Source organism: Pan troglodytes, chromosome 20 (genome assembly GCF_028858775.2).
Source record: "Pan troglodytes isolate AG18354 chromosome 20, NHGRI_mPanTro3-v2.0_pri, whole genome shotgun sequence".
NCBI classification, from domain to species: domain Eukaryota; kingdom Metazoa; phylum Chordata; class Mammalia; order Primates; family Hominidae; genus Pan; species Pan troglodytes.
The window spans coordinates 66,591,582-66,614,820 of record NC_072418.2 but is presented as its reverse complement, the minus strand read 5'-3'; positions in this window follow the sequence as shown (position 1 = coordinate 66,614,820).

Genomic DNA, 23,239 nt, shown 5'->3' with positions numbered 1-23,239 from the left:
AATGTTAATACCAGGCTCTGCTAAACAATATGAAATGACTCCTAGATGAGACAAGCGACTTTCATCAAAGTTCCCTGATACCTGAAAAGACAGCCCAGGGGATCCTGCACTACATGTGGTGTATGTAAATTAAGCGGGTTTTTTTCCCCTTTGTAATCAAGGCTCATACACAAACAAAATCACACTTTAGAAACGGCCTATTTCAACTTGTAACTAGCTTGCTTTCAGGGGCTCCAGGTCAAAAAGAAATAGAGCACAAAGACGCTTTCTCCTTAGGGATCATACACAAATTCACTCTGTCCGTTTCTTTCCCACATGGAGCAACAAAGCCGTCAGACCTCTCCATCCACACATCGGGTCCTTCCTGATTAAAGTGAGATAAATCACAGCCCTCTCTCTCTAGATGGCAGGCGACAAGAGGGGGATGCTTGCCTCAAGAAGTCCTCCCCATCCCTCTGCGTTCATGCAAGACCGAGCGGAGAGATGCAAGAAATTACGGATGCATTTTAATTCCCCAGACCCTGCAATTAAAAATGGAAATTTTTTGGCCACGCCTGTTGGCTCACGCCTGTAATCCCATCACTTTCAGAGGCCGAGGTCGGCGGATCACCTGGGGTCAGGAGTTCGAGATCAGCCTGGCCAACATGGTGAAACCCTGTCTCTACTAAAAATACAAAAATTAGCTAGGAATGGTGGTGGGCGCCTGTAGTCCCAGCTACTCGGGAGGATGAGGCAGGAGAATCACTTGAACCCGGGAGGCAAAGTTTGCAGTGAGCCAAGATCGCACCACTGCACTCCACTCTGGGTGACAAAGGAAGACTTCATCTCAAAAAATGTTTTTAAAAAATGGAAGTGTTGTTCTTTCATTTGTAAATGTGTTTTGGTAAAAGAGGGGCAGTTTAAGCAACCCTTTCTATTGTCTACATTGTTAAAATTCATCCGACATGGACTCTTGACTCCGTTTTGCCTGGGCAGACCCAATTCAAGCATTTACAACAGCTATAACCTCCTCAAATCAAAAAGAGGAATCAGCATTATTGCTAAGTTCAAATAAGGTCTTGTTTTATTTCATTTTTATTTTTGAATGCAGCCATTCCTCCAGGTGCTGTCATCAGGTAAGATTGTCAGTCCTGATTAGGTAAAGGTATTATTACAAAATGCAATTCTTAAACGTTCAGTGTCTAACTACACTTTTAATAAGCCTTTCCCCCTCCCCTATGTATTCTCCCTTAGACACCCCGTCTCAAATTTAAAATCACAGAAACTAAAATATGATGCCTAAAGAGAGCCTAGCGACTGCCCAGTCCTCTAATTTGATGAGTGGGAGTACTGAAGCCCAGAGGAGGTCAAGTAATTTGTTCCCAATGTCTTAGATAAGAAGAAAATGACCAGCTGGGAAATCCCACTCATGTCAAGGCAGAGGCACAGGGCCACAGACTGTGGTTGAATTGTGCCACACTCCTACATCCTTCTTTAGGAATCACAGAACATTCCTGTGTTGAGTCGGAGTCACTGACTTCGTTTTCAGGCTGATTGAGTTCTGTCCTTACAGGCTACGACAAGAAGTTTTGGTATTATGCTACACCAAGACCATTTATCTAGTTCAAGAAATGCACAGTCCTTAGAGCCCAGCAACTTTCCCCATGTCCAGTAAATGTAGCTTCTCCATTAGAAGCTGTCAGGATGGAGCCTTCTGGCTCATCTTGATTTTGATTTGTGCAAGAATGAATGGTTGTGCTAAGACAGCTTTCCTAGCTAATAGAGAGCGAAACTTTTTTCTCATAATCTATAAAAACATTAAATTGGAACTTTTTTCTCATAATCTGTGAAAAAATATTAAATTAAATCTGGCTCGTCTTGATTTTGATTTGTGCAAGAATGAATGGTTGTGCTAAGACAGCTTTCCTAGCTGATAGTGAGCAAAACTTTTTTCTCATAATCTATAAAAAATATTAAATTAGAAGCATAGAGTTTATTTCATGACTTTTATCTTCCTGCAATTTTCTTGTGGGCATAAATGATTTGCTTTTATCCTGCCTGCCCCCCAATCCCTTTTCCAAGAGACTAAAAGAGTATCTAGTGCAAAGTGGAGACTCAAATATTTTTTAATAAACAGTGATCCCAGCCACCCAGTGCATGTTGCCAAATGCCAACCCCATAAATAATCAAACACATCATCTCATTCAGCCAATCAAAATCAAGTGCTACCTATTTTTTTAAGTTTTCATAGCCCTTGGGCATCTGCTTTCTCAGCATTTCCCAAACTTGAGTCATTCTCATCCTGCCTTCCTAATTTTGATCTGTCAATTACCTCTACTATTATTTATTTCATATATTTTTAAATAGACCCACTTTTGAAACTTAAATACACGCCTTTTAAAAGGAAGCTTTCTTACTACTATACATCAAAAGCCATTATTACTTGTTCTAAGTACTCATAACAAGATGGTCACAACTATTAAAATTTACTAATGTGCATCCACATACTCTCTAAATTCATGGAGCATCTGCACACACTTTAAGAAACAATTCTGCATTACTCACTCAATTTTCTTGACATCCTTCTGAGGCAGGACAAACCTTGGGCCCAAATAATTGAGGTAGGAGTCCAAGCAAGTTGCCAGCCACATAAAGGCAAACCTTGGCTCGGAAGTCAGGACTACCAGCCCCTAGGTTATGGTTCATGCTCTTTCCTCTGCTCTCCAGAACCTCCTATCTCCAAGTGTAGTTAGCAGCCCAGATGCAGCAGCATCCTCTAGAGACTTGTTAAAAATGCAGAAGCTCAGGCTCCACCCCAGGCCTATGCAGACTGAATCTGCATTTTAACAAGGTCCAGGTAATTCACGTGCACATTAAGTTTGAAAAGGCCTGGTCTAGATCAGCGGTTCTCTAACTTAGCAGCACATTAGAACCATCTGTAGAGACTTTAAAAATACCAGTGCCTGGGCTTCACCTCCCAGAGAATCTGACTTAAGTGTCTGGGGTTTGCCCTGAGTCTAGGTATTTTTAAAAACTCCTCAGCTTACACAAAGCTGACAGGGCCGGGCACAGTGGCTCATGCCTATAATCCCAGCAGTTCGTGAGGCCAAAGTGGGCAGATTGCTTGAGTCCAGGAGTTTGAGATTAGCCTGGGCTAAAACCCCATCCCTACAAAAAAAAAATACAAAAAGTAGTTGGGCATGGTGGTGGCACATACCTGTAGTCCCGGCTACTCAGGAGGCTGAGTCCTCACTTCAACCCAGGAGGTCACGGTCTGGTCAACAGAGCAAGACCCTGTATCAAAACAAACAAACAAGCAAACAAAAAATGCTAGCAGCTTACCAGCTAGGGAGGCCTGTAGAGGCAAGTTTTCCAAATGGGGCTACATTAGTTGTTCCAGAACTTTAGCTGCATCAAAACCACCTGGATGGCTTGTTCAGCTACAGAGGGTCTGGCCATGCCCCTAGAGTTTCCAGCTGAGGGTCTGGAATGAGGCCCGATGATTTGCATTTCTAACAATCTCCAGGTGATGCTGATGCTGTGGGTCCAGGGACCACATTTTGAGAATCTATGCTAAATGAATCGGAGAAGACCAAAGCTCAAACTTATTCCAAGAAGTTTTCAAGGCCCACCTGCAAGTTGTAGTGGAAGTAAGCATCTAAGGGTGCAAAAAAGTTTCACTGTAGACTAAGGCCTTTTACCTGAGCTCTCAAATGTTCACATTTCTCTTATCAACCTAAATAACAAACAGAGAGAGGCTCTCCACAAGAAAAAGATATTCGTTTGGAAACAGAGCCTTGCAATAGAAACAGGCAAGCCAGAGTAAACTATATGCATATTCACGGAGGCAAAGGAAGACAAAAGAAAAAATGAGGAAGATTATATGATCATTTGGAAATGATTATCCTTGGCTACAAAGATCAATAACAAAGGTGATGCCAGGCCCAGTTTGGACAGGCAGTTGTTGGGCAAATATCCTTCAGAAGCATTGTTGTGTGCAAAGTTGCAATGGGCTTTGTGCAAGATTGTGTTTTTTGCAGTCTTCTGTGATAAGTTTTTGTTATCAGGCATACAAGCCCAAGAATCCTTTATTGCATGGCCTTCCCTGGCTCTATTTGTCAGGGTTTTGGTTAGGGGAGGGGTATTTTTAACACTCTCAATGTAAAAAATGCCATAAGGTAGGTACCCCAATTGCTTGTTTCGTCTTCATAAAATAACTTTTCCACCCGAACAAAGTCTACACATAAATTGTAAAAATACCCTGGCATGCAGTCCCTGGAAAAGTCTGGAGTCATTCTCGGGGTTCCCACCCAGGTGGGCAAGCGTAGCCACCACAGATAAACACAAAGTAGGGGTCCCCGCTGGGGTTCAGCGGCAGGCATTGGCCCTGGTTCTGATATTTGTCTGAAAACACAGCTCCTCTTTGTCACCCTCAGGACATTTCAGCTATTTCCTAGATAATAATCTCACTTCACCCTGCACAAAACAGGCACATGATCATGTCACTCTGACCTGGTTTGAGTCCAAGGAGAATTTTGTTTTTAAAATAATTTAGGTTAGTAGTTAAAATATGAACTTTGGGCCAGGAGTGGTGGCCCATGCCTATAATCCCAGCACTTCGTGAGGCCAAAGTGGGCAGATTGCTTGAGTCCAGGAGTTTGAGACTACCCTGGGCTAAAACCCCATCCCTACAAAAAAAAAATACAAAAAGTAGTTGGGCATGGTGGTGGCACATACTTGTAGTCCCGGCTACTCACGAGGCTGAGTCCTCGCTTGAACGAAGGAGGTCAGGGTCTGGTCAACAGAGCAAGACCCTGTATCAAAACAAAGAAACAAACAAACAAAAAATGCTAGCAGCTTACCAGCTAGGGAGGCCTGTAGAGGCAAGTTTTCCAAATGGGGCTACATTATTTGTTCCAAAACTTTAGCTGCATCAAAACCACCTGGATGGCTTGTTCAGCTACAGAGGGTCTGGCCATGCCCCTAGAGTTTCCAGCTGAGGGTCTGGAATGAGGCCCGATGATTTGCATTTCTAACAATCTCCAGGTGATGCTGATGCTGTGGGTCCAGGGACCACATTTTGAGAATCTATGCTAAATGAATCGGAGAAGACCAAAGCTCAAACTTATTCCAAGAACTTTTCAAGGCCCACCTGCAAGTTGTAGTGGAAGTAAGCATCTAAGGGTGCAAAAAAGTTTTACTGTAGACTGAGGCCTTTTACCTGAGCTCTCAAATGTTCACATTTCTCTTATCAACCTAAATAACAAACAGAGAGAGGCTCTCCACAAGAAAAAGATATTCGTTTGGAAACAGAGCCTTGCAATAGAAACAGGCAAGACAGAGTAAACTATATGCATATTCACGGAGGTAAAGGAAGACAAAAGAAAAAATGAGGAAGATTATATGATCATTTGGAAATGACTATCCTTGGCTACAAAGATCAATAACAAAGGTGATGCCAGGCACAGGTTGGACAGGCAGTTGTTGGGCAAATATCCTTCAAAAGCATTGTTGTGTGCAAAGTTGCAATGGGCTTTGTGCAAGATTGTGTTTTTTGCAGTCTTCTGTGATAAGTTTTTGTTATCAGGCACACAAGCCCAAGAATCCTTTATTGCTTGGCCTTTCCTGGCTCTATATGTCAGGGTTTTGGTTAGGGTAGGGGTATTTTTAACACTCTCAATGTAAAAAATGACATAAGGTAGGTACCCCAATGACTTGTTTGGTCTTCATAAAATAACTTTTCATAAAATCTCTGTAAACGGGGAAATATCTACACCGCTATCTCTGTAAATGTGTAAACATTTACAACGCTATCTGTATAAACATGGAACTATTTACACCGCCGTCCCTATAAACATGGAAATATCTACACCGCTATCTCTATAAACATGGAAATATCTACACCGCTCTCTCTATAAACATGGAAATACCTACACCGCTATCTGTATAAACATGGAAATATCTACACTGCTGTCTCTATAAACATGGAAATATCTACACCTCTATCTGTATAAACATGGAAATATCTACACCACTGTCTCTATAAACATGGAAATATCTACAATGCTATCTCTATAAACACGCAAATATCTACATCACTGTCTCTATAAACATGGAAATATCTACACCGCTATCTCTATGAACATGGAAATATCTACACCGCTGTCTCTAGAAACATGGAAATATCTACACCGCTATCTCTATAAACGTGGAAATATATACACCGCTATCTCTAAAAACATGGAAATATATACACCGCTATCTCTATAAACGTGGGAACATCTACACCGCTAACTCTATAAACCTGGAAATATCTACACCGCTATAAGTATAAATGTGGAAATATCTACACCGCTATCTGTATAAACATGGAAATATCTACACCACTATCTCTATGAACATGGAAATACTTACACCACTATCTGTATAAACATGGAAATATTTACAAAGCTATCTCTATAAACATGGAAATATCTACACCGCTATCTCTATAAACATGGAAATATTTACAAAGCTATCTTTATAAACATGGAAATATCTACACCGCTATCTCTATAAACATGGAAATATCTACACCAATATCTGTAAAACATGGAAATATCTACACCGCTGTCTGTATAAACATGGAAATATATACACGGCTATCTGTTTAAACATGGAAATATCTACACCACTGACTGTATAAACATGGAAATATCTACACCGCTATCTGTATAAACATGGAAATATCTACACCGCTGTCTCTATAAACATGGAAATATCTACACCGCTATCTGTAGAAACATGGAAATATCTACACCACTGTCTCTATATAACTGGAAATATCTACACCGTTATCTGTATTAACGTGGAAATACCTACACCGCTATCTGTATAGACGTGGAAATATCTACATCGCTATGTCTACAAACGTGGAAATATCTACACCGCTATCTGCATAAAGATGGAAATATCTACACCGGTATGTGTATAAACTTGGAAATATCTGCACCGCTATGTGTATAAACTTGGAAATTCCTACACCGCAATCTGTATAAAAGTGGAAATATCTTCACCGCTATCTGTATAACCGTGGAAATATCTACACCGCTATGTCTATAAACGGGGAAATATCTACCCCGCTATCTGTATAAACGTGGGAATATCTACACCACTATCCCTATAAACGTGTAAACATTTACACGGCTACCTGTATAAACATGGAAATATTTACACCGCTATCTCTAAAAACATGGAAATATCTACACCGCTATGTCTATAAACATGAAAATATTTACACCGCTATGTGTATAATCATGGAAATATTTACACCGCTATCTGTAAAAACTTGGAAATATTTACACCGCTATGTCCATAAAAATGGAAATATCTACACCGCTATCTCAATAAACATGAAAATATCTACACTGTTCTTTGTAAGAACATGAAAATATCTACACCGCTATCTGTATAAACATGGAAATATATACACCGCTATCTGTATAAACATGGAAATACCAACACCGCTATCTGTAGAAACATGGATATACCCACACTGCTATCTGTATAAAGATGGAAATATCTGCACCGCTATCTTTATAAACATGGAAATATCTGCAACTCTATCTGTGTAAACATAGAAATATCTACACGGCTATTTGTGTAAACAAGGAAATATCTGCACCGCTATCTGTATAAAGATGGAAATATCAACACCACTATCTGTAAAACGTGGAAATATCTACACCGCTCTCTGTATAAACCTGGAAATATCTACACCGATATCTGTATAAAGATGGAAATATCTACACCGCTATCTGTATAAACAAGGAAATATCTACACCGCCATCTGTATAAATATGGAAATACCTACACCGCTATCTGTATAAATATGGAAATATCCACACAGCTATCTCTATAAACATGGAAATACCTACACCGCTTTCTCTATAAACATGGAAATATCTACACTGCAATCTCTATATACATGGAAATATCTACACCGCCATCTCTATAAACATGAAAATATCTACACCGCCATCTTCAGAAACATGGATGTATCTACACCGCCATCTGTATAAACATGGAAATATCTACACCACTATCTGTATAAACATGGAAATATCTTCACTGCCATGTGTATAAACATGGAAATATCTACAACGCCATCTGTAAAAAGATGGAAATATCTACACCGCAATCTGTATAAATATGGAAATACCTACACCGCTACCTCTATAGACATGTAAATATCTACACCGCTATCTGTGTAAATTTCACAATACCTACACCACAATCTGTGCAAAGATGGAAATATCTACACCGCTACTTCTGTAAACATGGAAATATCTATACCGCTATCTGTATAAACACGGAAATATCTACACTGCCATCTGTATAAACATGGAAATATCTACAGCGCCATCTGTATAAACATGGAAATATCTACACCGCCATCTGTACACACATGGAAATATCTACACAGCCATCTGTATAAACATGGAAATATCTACAATGCTATCTCTATAAACATGGAAATATCTACACCGCTATCTGTATAAACATGGAAATATCTACATCGCTATCTGTATAAACAGGGAAATATCTCCACCGCTATCGGTATAAACCTGGAAATATCTACACCGCTATCTGTATAAACATGGAAATATCTACACCGCTATCTGTATAAACATGGAAATGTATACAATGCTATCTGTGTAAACATGGAAATATCTACACAGCTATCTGCGTAAAAATGGAAATATCTACACAGCAATCTGTGCAAAGATGGAAATACCTACACTGCTATCTCTGTAAATATGGAAATATCTACAAGGCTATAAGTATAAACATGGAAATATCTATACCGCAGTCTCTATAAATATGGAAATGTCTCCACCGCTATCTGTATAAACATGAAAATATTTACACCGCTATCTGTATAATCATGGACATATCTACACCGCAATCTGTATAAACATGGAAATATCTACCACGGTATGTGTGTAAACATGGAAATATCTACACAGCTATCTGTGAAAACTTGGAAATATCTACACAGCTATCTGCGTAAACATGGAAATATCTACACGGCCATCTGTGCAAAGATGGAAATAACTACACCGCTATCTCTGTAAACTTGGAAATATCTACACCGCTACCTGTATAAACATGGAAATATCTACACCGCTGTCTGTATAAATATGGAAATATCTACACCGCTATCTCCATAAACTTGGAAATACCTACACCGCTTTCTCTATAAAAATGAAAATATCTACACTGCTAACTCTATATACATGGAAATATCTACACCTCCATCTCTATAAACATGAAAATATCTACACCGCCATCTTCAGAAACATGGAGGTATCTACACCGCCATCTGTATAAACTTGGAAATATCTACACCACTATCTGTATAAACATGGAAATATCTTCACTGCCATCTGTATAAACATGGAAATATCTACACCGCCATCTGTATAAAGATGGAAATATCTACACCAAAATCTGTATAAATATGGAAATAACAACACCGCTATCTCTATAGACATGGAAATATCTGCACCGCTATCTGTATAAACATGGAAATATCTACACTGCCATCTGTACAAAGATGGAAATACCTACACCGCGAGCTGTATAAACATGGAAATATCTACACCACTATCTGTATAAACATGGAAATACCAACACCGTTATCTGTGTAAACATGGAAATATCTACGCCGCTATCTCTCTAAACATGAAAATATTTACACCACCATCAGTATAAACATGGAGATATTTACACCGCTATCTCTATAAACATAGAAATAACTACACCGCCATCTCTATAAACATGGAAATATCTACACTGCCATCTGCATAAACATGGAAATATCTACACAGACATCTGTATAAACATGGAAATATCTACACTGCCATCTGTATAAACTTGGAAATATCTACACTGACATCTGTAGAAAGATGGAAATGTCTACAAAGCGATCTGTATAAACATGGGAATTTCTACACCGCTACCTGTATAAACATGGAAATATCTACACCGCTATCTGTATCAACATGGAAATAACTACACAGGAATCTGTATAAACATGGAAATATCTACAATGATATCTCTGTAAACATTGAAATATCTACACAGCTATCTGTGTAAACTTGGAAATATCTACACCGCTATCTGTCTAAATTTGGAAATACCTACACCGCAATCTGTGCAAAGATGGAAATACATACACCGCTATCTCTGTAAACATGGAAATATATACACCGATATCTGTATAAACATGGAAATATCTACACTGCCATCTGTATAAACATGGAAATATCTACACCGCTTTCTCTATAAACATGAAAATATCTACAATGCTATCTCTATATACTTGGAAATATCTACACCTCCATCTCTATAAACATGGAAATATCTACACCGCTATCTGCATAAACATGGAAATATCTACACAGACATCTGTATAAACATGGAAATATCTAGACCGAGATCTCTATAACCATGAAAATATCTACACCGCCATCTTCAGAAACATGGATATATCTACACCGCCATCTGTATAATCATGGAAATATCTACACCACTATCTGTATAAACATGGAAATATCTTCACTGCCATCTGTATAAACATGGAAATATCTACACCGCCATCTGTATAAAGATGGAAATATCTACACCGCAATCTGTATAAATATGGAAATACATACACCGCTATCTCTATAGACATGGAAATACCTACACCGCTATCTGTATATACATGGAAATATCTACACTGCCATCTGTATAAAGATGGAAATATCTACACCGCGAGCTGTATAAACATGGAAATATCTACACCGATATCTGTATAAATATGGAAATAACAACACCGTTATCTGTATAAACATCGAAATATCTACACCCCTATCTCTATAAACTTGAAAATACTTACACCACCATCTCTATAAACATGGAGATATTTACACCGCTATCTCTATAAACATAGAAATAACTACACCGCCATCTCTATAAACATGGAAATATCTACACCGCCATCTGAATAAACATGGAAATATCTACACAGACATCTGTATAAACGTGGAAATATCTACACTGCCATCTGTATAAACTTGGAAATATCTACGCTGACATCTGTAGAAAAATGGAAATGCCTACAAAGCGATCTGTATAAACATGGGAATTTCTACACCGCTACCTGTATAAACATGGAAATATCTACACCGCTGTCTGTATCCACATGGAAATAACTACACCGCAATCTGTATAAACATGGAAATATCTACAATGCTATCTCTTTAAACATGGAAATATCTACACAGCTATCTGTGTAAACTTGGAAATATCTACACCGCTATCTGTGTAAATTTGGCAATACATACACCACAATCTGTGCAAAGATGGAAATACCTACACCGCTATCTCTGTAAACATGGAAATATCTACACCAATATCTGTATAAACATGGAAATATCTACACCGCCATCTGTACACACATGGAAATATCTACACAGCCATCTGTATAAACATGGAATTATCTACACTGCTATCTCTATAAACATGGAAATATCTACACCGCTATCTGTATAAACATGGAAATATGTACATCGCTATCTGTATAAACAGGGATATATCTCCACCGCTATGTGTACAAACATGGAAATATCTACATCGCTATCTGTATAAACAGGGATATAACTCCACCACTATCTGTATAAACATGGATATATCTACACCGCCATCTCTATAAACATGGAAATATCTACTCCGCGATCAGTATAAACATGGAAATATCTACACCGCTATCTGTACGAACATGGAAATATCTCCACTGCTATCTCTATAAACATCGAAATATCTACACCGCCATCTGTATAAACATGGAAATACTTACAAAGTTATCTGTATAAACATGGAAATATCTACACCACCATCTGTATAAACATGGAAATTTCTACCCAGCCATGTGTATATACATGGAAATATTTACAACGCTATCTAAATAAACATGGAAATAACTACACCGCTATCTGTATAAACATGGAAATATCTACACCGCCATCTACTGATCCATAGAACTATCTGTGCCGCCATCTGCATAAACATGGAAATATCTACACCGCCAACTGTATAAACATGGAAATATCTACAATGCTATCTCTATAAACATGGAAATATCTACAATGCTCTCTCTATAAACATGGAAATATCTACAATGCTATCTCTATAAACATGGAAATATCTACAATGCCATCTGTAAAAACATGGAAATACCTATACAGTCATCTGTATAAACATGGAAATATCTATACCACCTTCTGTATAAACATGGAAATATTTACAATGCCATCTGTATACACATGGAAATACCTACACGCCACTCTGTGTATAGATGGAAACATCAACACCGCCATCTCTACAAACATGGAAATATCTACACCGCTATCTGTATAAACATGGAAATATCTACACTGCGGTCTGTATAGACATGTAAATATCTACACCGGTATCTGTATAAACATTTAAATATCTAAACCACGATCTGTATAAACATGGAAATATTTACACCGCTATCTGTATAAACATATAAATATCTGCACCGCTATCTCTATAAAAATGGAAATATCTACAAAGCAATCTGTATAAACATGGAAATACCTACACATTCATGTGTGTAAACATGGAAATATCTACACATATCCATAGAAATATCTGTGCCGCCATCTCTATAAACATGGAAATATCTCCACGGTCATCTGTGCATAGATGGAAATATCAACACCGCCATCTGTACAAACATGGAAATATCTGCAACGCTATCTGTATAAACATGGAAATAATTACACCGCGGTATGTATAAACATGGAAATATCTACACCGATATCTGTATAAACATGGAAATATCTACACCGCTATCTCTATAAACATGGAAATATCTACACCGTGATCTGCATAAACATGGAAATATTTACACGGCTGTCTGTATAAACATGGAAATATCTACACCGTTATCTGTATAAATATGGAAATATCTACACCGCTATCTCTATAAACATGGAAATACCTACACCGCCATCTGTATAAACATGGAAATATATACACCGCAATCTCTATAAACATGTAAATATCTACAATGCCATCTGTAAAAACATGGAAATACCTATACAGTCATCTGTATAAACATGGAAATATCTACATCACCATCTGTATAAACATGGAAATTTCTACAAAGCCATGTGTATATACATGGAAATATTTACACCGCTATCTAAATAAACATGGAAATAACTACACCGCTATCTGTATAAACATGGAAATATCTACTCCGCCATCTACTTATCCATAGAACTATCTGTGCCGCCATTTGCATAAACATGGAAATATCTACACCGCCATCTGTATAAACATGGAAATATCTACAATGCTATCTCTATAAACATGGAAATATCAACAATGCTCTCTCTATAGACATGGAAATATCTACAATGCTATCTCTATAAACATGGAAATATCTACAATGCCATCTGTAAAAACATGGAAATACCTATACAGTCATCTGTATAAACATGTAAATATCTACACCACCTTCTGTATAAACATGGAAATATTTACAATGCCATCTGTATACACATGGAAATACCTACACGCCAATCTGTGTATAGATGAAAACATCAACACCGCCATCTGTACAAACATGGAAATATCTACACCGCTATCTGTATAAACATGGAAATATCTACACTGCGGTCTGTATAAACATGTAAATATGTACACCGGTATCTGTATAAACATTTAACTATCTAAACCACGATCTGTATAAACATGGAAATATTTACACCGCTATCTGTATAAACATGTAAATATCTGCACCGCTATCTCTATAAACAGGGAAATATCTACAAAGCAATCTGTATAAACATGGAAATACCTACACAGTCATGTGTGTAAACATGGAAATATCTACACATATCCATAGAAATATCTGTGCCGCCATCTGTATAAACATGGAAATATCTTCACGGTCATCTGTGCATAGATGGAAATATCAACACTGCCATCTGTACAAACATGGAAATATCTGCAACGCTATCTGTATAAACATGGAAATAATTACACCGCGGTCTGTATAAACATGGAAATATCTACACCGATATCTGTATAAACATGGAAATATCTACACCGCTATCTCTATAAACATGGAAATATCTACACTGTGATCTGCATAAACATGGAAATATTTACACGGCTATCTGTATAAACATGGAAATATCTACACCGTTATCTGTATTAATATGGAAATATCTACACCGCTATCTCTATAAACATGGAAATACCTACACCGCCATCTGTATAAACATGGAAATATATACACCGCAATCTCTATAAACATGTAAGTATCTACAATGCCATCTGTAAAAGCATGGAAATACCTATACAGTCATCTGTATAAACATGGAAATATCTACACCACCATCTGTATAAACATGGAAATATCTACAATGCCATCTGTATACACATGGAAATACCTGCACGGCAATCTGTGTATAGATGGAAATATAAACACCGCCATCTGTACAAACATGGAAATATCTACACCGCTATCTCTATAAACATGGAAATATCTACACTGTGGTCTGTATAAACATGGAAATATCTACACCGGTATCTGTATAAACATGGAAATATCTACACCACGATCTGTAAAAACATGGAAATACTTACGCGGCTATCCCTATAAACATGGTAATATCAAGACCGCGATCTGTATAAACTTGGAAATATCTACACCATGATCTGTATAAACATGGAAATATCTACAACGCCATCTCTATAAACATGGAAATATCTACACCCCTATCTGTATAAACATGGAAATATCTACAATGCCATCTGTAGAAAGATGGAAATATCTACACCGCAATCTGTGTAAACATGGAAATATCTACACCCCTATCTGTATAAATATGGAAATATCCACACAGCTATCTCTATAAACATGGAAAAATCAACACCGCTATCTCTATGAACATGGAAATATCTATATCGCCATCTCTATAAACATGGAAATATCTACACCGCGATCAGTATAAACACGGAAATATCTACACCGCTATCTGTATAAACATGGAAATATCTCCACTGCTATCTCTATAAACATCGAAATATGTACACCGCCATCTGTATAAACATGGAAATACTTACAAAGTTATCTGTATAAACATGGAAATATCTACACCGCCATCTCTAAAAACATGGACATATCTACACAGCCATGTATATATACATGGAAATATCTACACCGCTATCTATATAAACATGGAAATAACAACACAGCTATCTGTATAAACATGGAAATATCGCCACTGCTATCTCTATAAACATCGAAATATCTACACCACCATCTGTATAAACATGGAAATACTTACAAAGTTATCTGTATAAATGTGGAAATATCCACACCGCCATCTGTATAAATATGGAAATATCTACACAGCCATGTGTACATACATGAAAATATATACAACGCTATCTATATAAACATGGAAATAACTACACCGCTATCTCTACATACATGGAAATATTTACACCGCCATCTACATATCCATAGAAATATCTGCGCCGCCATCTGTATAAACATGGAAATATCTACACGGTCATCCGTGTATAGATGGAAATATCAACACCGCCATCTGTGCAAACATGGAAATATCTACACCGCGGTCTGTATAAACATGGAAATATCTACACCGCCATCTGGATGTCCATGGAAATATCTACGCTGCCATCTGTATAAACATGGAAATATCTACACGGCCATCTGTGTATAGATGGAAATATTAACACTGCCATCAGTACAAACATGGAAATATCTACACCGCTATCTCTATAAACATTGAAATATCTACACTGCCATCTGTAAAAACAAGGAAATATCTACACAGTCATCTGAATAAACATGGAAATATGTACACCACCATCTGTATAAACATGGAAATACCTACAATACCATCTGTATAAACATGGAAATATCTACACAGACATCTGTATAAATATGGAAATATCTACACCGCCATCTGTATAAACATGGAAATATCTACACTGCCATCTGTAGAAAGATGGAAATATCTACACCGCTATCTCTTTTAATATGGAAATATCTACACCGCCATCTCTATAAACATGAAAATATCTACACTGCCATCTCCATAAAGATGGAAATGTCTACTCCGCCATGTGTATAAACACGGAAATATCTACACCACCATCTGTGTAAACATGGAAATATCTACTCCGCTATCTGTATAAACATGGAAATATCTACACCGCCATCTGCATGTCCATGGAAATATCTACGCCGCCATCTGTATAAACATGGAAATATCTACACAGCCATCTGTGTATAGATGGAAATATCAACACCGCCATCTGTACAAACATGGAAATATCTTCACCGCTATCTCTATAAACATGGAAATATCTGCCCTGCCATCTGTAAAAACATGGAAATACCTATACAGCCATCTGTATAAACATGTAAATATCTACACTGCTATCTCTATAAACATGGAAATATCTACACCGCTATCTCTATAAACATGAAAATAACTACACTGCCATCTCCATAAACATGGAACTAACTACTCCGCCATCTGTATAAACATGGAAACTTCTACACAGCCATCTGTGTGAATAAGGAAATATCTACAATGCCATCGGTATAAAGACATAAGTATCTGCACCGCGAGCTGTATAAACATGGAAATATCTACATCGCTATCTGTATAAACGTGGAAATATCAACACCGCTATCAGTATAAACATGGAAACATCTACACCGCGATCTGTATAAACATGGAAATATTTACACCGCGATCAGTATAAACATGGAAATAACTTCACTACGATCTGTATAAACATGGAAATATCTACACCGCTATTTGCATAAATATGGTAATATCTACACCACCATCTATATAAACATGGAAATATCTACACCGCCATCTGTATAAACATGGAAATATCTACAATGCCATCTGTAGAAAGATGGAAATATCTACAACGCAATCTGTGTAAACATGGAAATATTTACACTGCTATCTGTAAAAACATGGAAAGATATACACCGCTATCTGTATAAACATGGAAATATCTACACCACGATCTGTATAAACATGGAAATATCTACACCGCGATCGGTATTAACATGGAAATGTCTACACCGCTATCTGTATAAACATGGAAATATCTACACAGCTATCTCTATAAACATGGAAATATCTACACCGCCATCTGTATAAACATGGAAATACCTACAAAGTCATCTGTATAAACATCGAAATATCTACACAGCCATATGTATAAACATGGAAATATCTTCACAGCCATCTGTATATACATGGAAATATCTACACCGCTATCTGTATAAACATGGAAATAACTACACCGCTATTTGTATAAACAAGGAAATTACTACACCGTGATCTGTATAAACATGGAAATATCTACACCCCTATCTGTATAAACAAGGAAATATCCACACCGCTATCTCTATAAACATGGAAAAATCAACACCGCAATCTCTATGAACATGGAAATATCTTCACCGCCATCTCTATAACATGGAAATATCTACACCACGATCAGTATAAACATGGACATATCTACAGCGCTATCTGTATAAACATGGAAATATCTCCACTGCTATCTCTATAAATATCGAAATATCTACACTGCCATCTGTATAAACATGGAAATACTCACAAAGTTATCTGTATAAACATGGAAATTTCTACACCGCCATCTGTATAAACATGGAAATATCTACACAGCCATGTGTATATACATGGAAATATCTACACCGCTATCTATATAAACATGGAAATAACTACACCGCTATCTGTAAACATGGAAATATCTACACCGCCATCTACATATCCATGGAAATATCTGCGCCGCCATCTGTATAAACATGGAAATATCTACACGGTCATCTGTGTATAGCTGGAAATATCAACACCGCCATCTGTACAAACATGGAAATATCTGCACCGCTATCTGTATAAACATGGAAATATCTACACTGCGGTCTGTATAAACATGGAAATATCTGCACCGCAATCTGTATAAACATGGAAATATCTACACCGCTATCTCTATAAACATGGAAATATCTACACCGTGATCTGTATAAACATGGAAATATTTACACCGCTATCTGTATAAACATGGAAACTTCTACACCGTTATCTGTATAAACATGGAAATATCAACACCGCTATCTCTATAAACTTGGAAATATCTACACCACCATCTGTATAAACATGGAAATATCTACAATGCCATCTGTATTCACATGGAAATACCTACACGGCAATCTGTGTAGAGATGGAAACATCAACACCGCCATCTGTACAAACATGGAAATATTTACACTGCGGTCTGTATAAACATGGAAATATCTACACCGGTATCTGTATAAACATGGAAATATCTACACCACGATCTGTATAAACATGGAAATATATACACCGCTATCTGCATAAACACGGAAATATCTGCACCGCTCTGTCTATAAACATGGAAATATCTACAAAGCCATCTTTATAAACATGGAAATACCTACACAGTCATATGTAGGAACATGGAAATATCTACACTGCCTTCTGTATAAACATAGGTATATCTACACAGCCCTCTGTATAAATATGGAAATATCTGCATAGGCATCTGTGTAAACATGGAAATATCTGCACCGCTCTCTGTATAAACATAGAAATACCTACAGTGCTGTCTCTATAAACATGGAAATTTGTACACCGCTATGTGTATAAACATGGAAATATCTAAACTGCTGTCTGTATAAACATGGAAATATCTCCACCGTTATCTGTATACACATGGAAATATCTACAGCGCCATCTCTATAAACATTGAAATATCTACACTGCCATCTGTAAAAACATGGAAATATCTACACAGTCTTCTGAATAAACATGGAAATATCTACACTGCTATCTGTATAAACATGGAAATACCTACACTGCTGTCTCTGTAAACATGGAAATATGTACACCGCTATGTGTATAAACATGTTAATATCTCCACCGCTGTCTGTAGAAACATGGAAATATCTCCACCGTTATCTGCAGAAACATGGAAATATCTACAGCGCCATTTCTATAAACATTGAAATATCTACACTGCCATATGTAAAAACATGGAAATATCTACACAGTCATCTGAATAACATGGAAATATCTACACCACCATCTGTATAAACATGGAATTACCTACATTACCATCTGTATACACATGGAAATATCTACACAGACATCTGTATAAATATGGAAATATCTACACCGCCATCTGTATAAACATGGAAATATCTACACTGCCATCTGTAGAAAGATGGAAATATCTACACTACTATCTCTATAAATATGGAAATATCTACACCTCCATCTCTATAACCCTGAAAATATCTACACTGCCATCTCCATAAAGATGGAAGTATCTACTCCGCCATGTGTATAAACACGGAAATATCTACACCACCTTCTGTGTAAACATGGAAATATCTACACCGCTATCTGTATAAACATGGAAATATCTACACCGCCATCTGCATGTCCATGGAAATATCTACGCTGCCATCTGTATAAACGTGGAAATATCTACACGGCCATCTGTGTATAGATGGAAATATCAGCACCAACATCTGTACAAACATGGAAATATCTACACCGCTATCTCTATAAACATGGAAATATCTGCACTGCCATCTGTGAAAACATGGAAATACATATACAGTCATCTGTACAAACATGGAAATATCTACAATGCCATCTGTATACAGATGGAAATATCTACACAGCCATCTGTATAAACATGTAAATATCTACACTGCTATCTCTATAAACATGGAAATATCTACACCGCCATCTCTATAAACATGAAAATATCTACACTGCCATCTCCATAAACATGGAACTAACTACTCCGCCATTTGTATAAACATGGAAACATCTACACCGCCATCTGTGTGAATAAGGAAATATCTTCAATGCCATCCGTATAAAGATATAAATATCTGCACCGTGAGCTGTATAAACATGGAAATATCTACATCGCTATCTGTATAAACGTGGAAATACCACCACCGCTATCGGTATAAACATGGAAATATCTACAACGCCATCTATATAAACATGGAAATATCTGCACCGCTATGTCTATAAACATGGAAATACCTACAGGGCTATCTCTATAAACATGGAAATATCTACACCGCTATCTGTATAAACATGGAAATACTTACACCGCTATCTGTATAAACATGGAAATATCTACACCGCGATCTGTATAAACATGGAAATATCTAAACCACGATCTGTATAAACATGGTAATATCTTCACCACAATCTGTATAAACATGGAAATATCTACACCGCCATCGGTATAAACATGGCAATATCTACACCACCATCTGTATAAACATGGAAATATCTACACCGCTATCTGTATAAACATGGTAATATCTACACCAACATCTATATAAACATGGAAATATCTACAATGCCATCTCTAGAAAGATGGAAATACCTACACCGCAATCTTTGTAAACATGGAAATATCTACAACTATATCTTTAAAAACATGGAAATATCTACACCGCTATCTGTATAAACATGGAAATATCTACACTGCGATCTGTATAAACATGGAAATATCTCCACCGCGATCTGTATAATCATGGAAATATCTACACCGCTATCTGCATAATCATGGAAATATCTACACAGCTATCTCTATATACATGGAAATATCTACACCTCCATCTGTATAAACATGGAAATAACTACAAAGTCATCTGTATAAACATGGAAATATCTACAATGCCATCTGTAGAAAGATGGAAATATCTACACTGCAATCTGTGTAAACATGGAAATATCTACACCAATATCTGTAAAAACATGGAAATATCTACACCGCTATCTGTATAAATATGGAAATATCTACACCGCGTTCTGTATAAACATGGAAATATCTACAGCGCCATCTGTATAAACATTGAAATATCTACACTGATATCTGTAAAAACATGGAAATATCTACACAGTCATCTGAATAAACATGGAAATATCCACACCACCATCTGTATAAACATGGAAATACCTACAATACCATCTGTAAACACATGTAAATATGTACAAAGACATTTGTATAAATATGGAAATATCTACACCGCCATCTGTATAAACATGGAAATATCTACACTGCCATCTGTAGAAACATGGAAATATCTACACATCTATCTCTATAAATATGGAAATATCTACACCGCCATCTCTATAAACATGAAAATATCTACACTGCCATCTCCATAAAGATGGAAGTATCTACTCCGCCATGTGTATAAACACGAAAATATCTACACCACCATCTGTGAAAACATGGAAATATCTAAACCGCTATCTGTATAAACATGGAAATATCTACACCACCATCTGCATGTCCATGGAAATATCTACACTGCCCTCTGTATAAACATGGAAATATCTACACGGCCATCTGTGTATAGATGGAAATATCAACACCGCCATCTGTAAAAACATCGAAATATCTACACCGCTATCTCTATAAACATGGAAATATCTGCATTGCCATCTGTAAAAACATGAAAATACCTACAAAGTCATCTGTATAAACATGGAAATATCTACAAAGCCATCTGTATATACATGGAAATATCTACATCGCTATCTGTATAAACATGGAAATAACTACTCCGCTATTTGAATAAACAAGGAAATATCTACACCGTGATCTGTATAAACATGGAAATATTTACAGCGCTATCTGTATAAACATGGAAATTTCTATACCGTTATCTGTATAAATATGGAAATATCTACACCGCTATCTCTATAAACATGGAAATATCTACACGTCCATCTGTATAAACATGGAAATACCTATACAGCCATCTGTGTAAACATGGAAATACCTACACCACCATCTGTATAAACATGGAAATATCTACAATGCCATCTGTATACACATGGAAATACCTACACGGCAATCTGCGTATAGATGGAAACATGAACACCGCCATCTGTACAAACTTGGAAATATCTACACTGCTATCTCTATAAACATGGAAATATCTACACTGCGGTCTGTATAAACATGGAAATATCTACACCGGTATCTGTATAAACATGGAAATAGCTACACCGCTATCTTTATAAACATGAAAATACTTACAAAACCATCTCTATAAAAATGGAAATATTTACACCGCTATCTCTATAAACATAGAAATAACTACACCGCCATCTCTATAAACATGGAAATATCTACACCGCCATTTGCATAAACATGGAAATATATACACAAACATCTGTATAAACTTGGAAATATCTACACTGACATCTGTAGAAATATGGAAATATCTACAAAGCGATCTGTATAAACATGGGAATTTCTACACCACTACCTGTATAAACATGGAAATATCTACACCGCTATCTGTATCAACATGGAAATAACTACAACGCAATCTGTATAAACATGGAAATATCAACACAGCAATCTGTGCAAAGATGGAAATATCTACACCGCAGTCTCTATAAACATGGAAACATCTACACCGCTATCTGTATAAACATGGAAATAACTACACCGCTATCTGTATAAACATGGAAATTTTTACACCGCTACCTGTATAAACATGGAAATATCTCCAACGCTATCTTTATAAACACGGAAATATCTACACCGGTATCTTTAAAAACATGGAAATACCTACACCGTTATCTCTATAAACAATGAAATTTCTACAACGCTATCTCTGTAAACATGGAAATATCTACACAGCTATCTGTGTAAACTTGGAAATATCTACACCGCAATCTGTGTAAGCATGGAAATATCTACAACGCTATCTGTGTAAACATGGAAATATTTACAACGCTATCTGTATAAACATGGAAATACCTACACCGCTATCTGTATAAATATGGAAATGTCTACTCCGCTGCCTCTATAAACATGGAAATACCTACACCACTTTCTCTATAAACATGGAAATATCTACACTGCAATCTCTATATACATGGAAATATCTACACCGCCATCTCTATAAACATGGAAATATCTACACCACGATCAGTATAAACATGGAAATATCTACACCGCTAACTGTATAAACATGGAAATATCTACAATGCCATCTGTATACACATGGATATACCTACACGGCAAT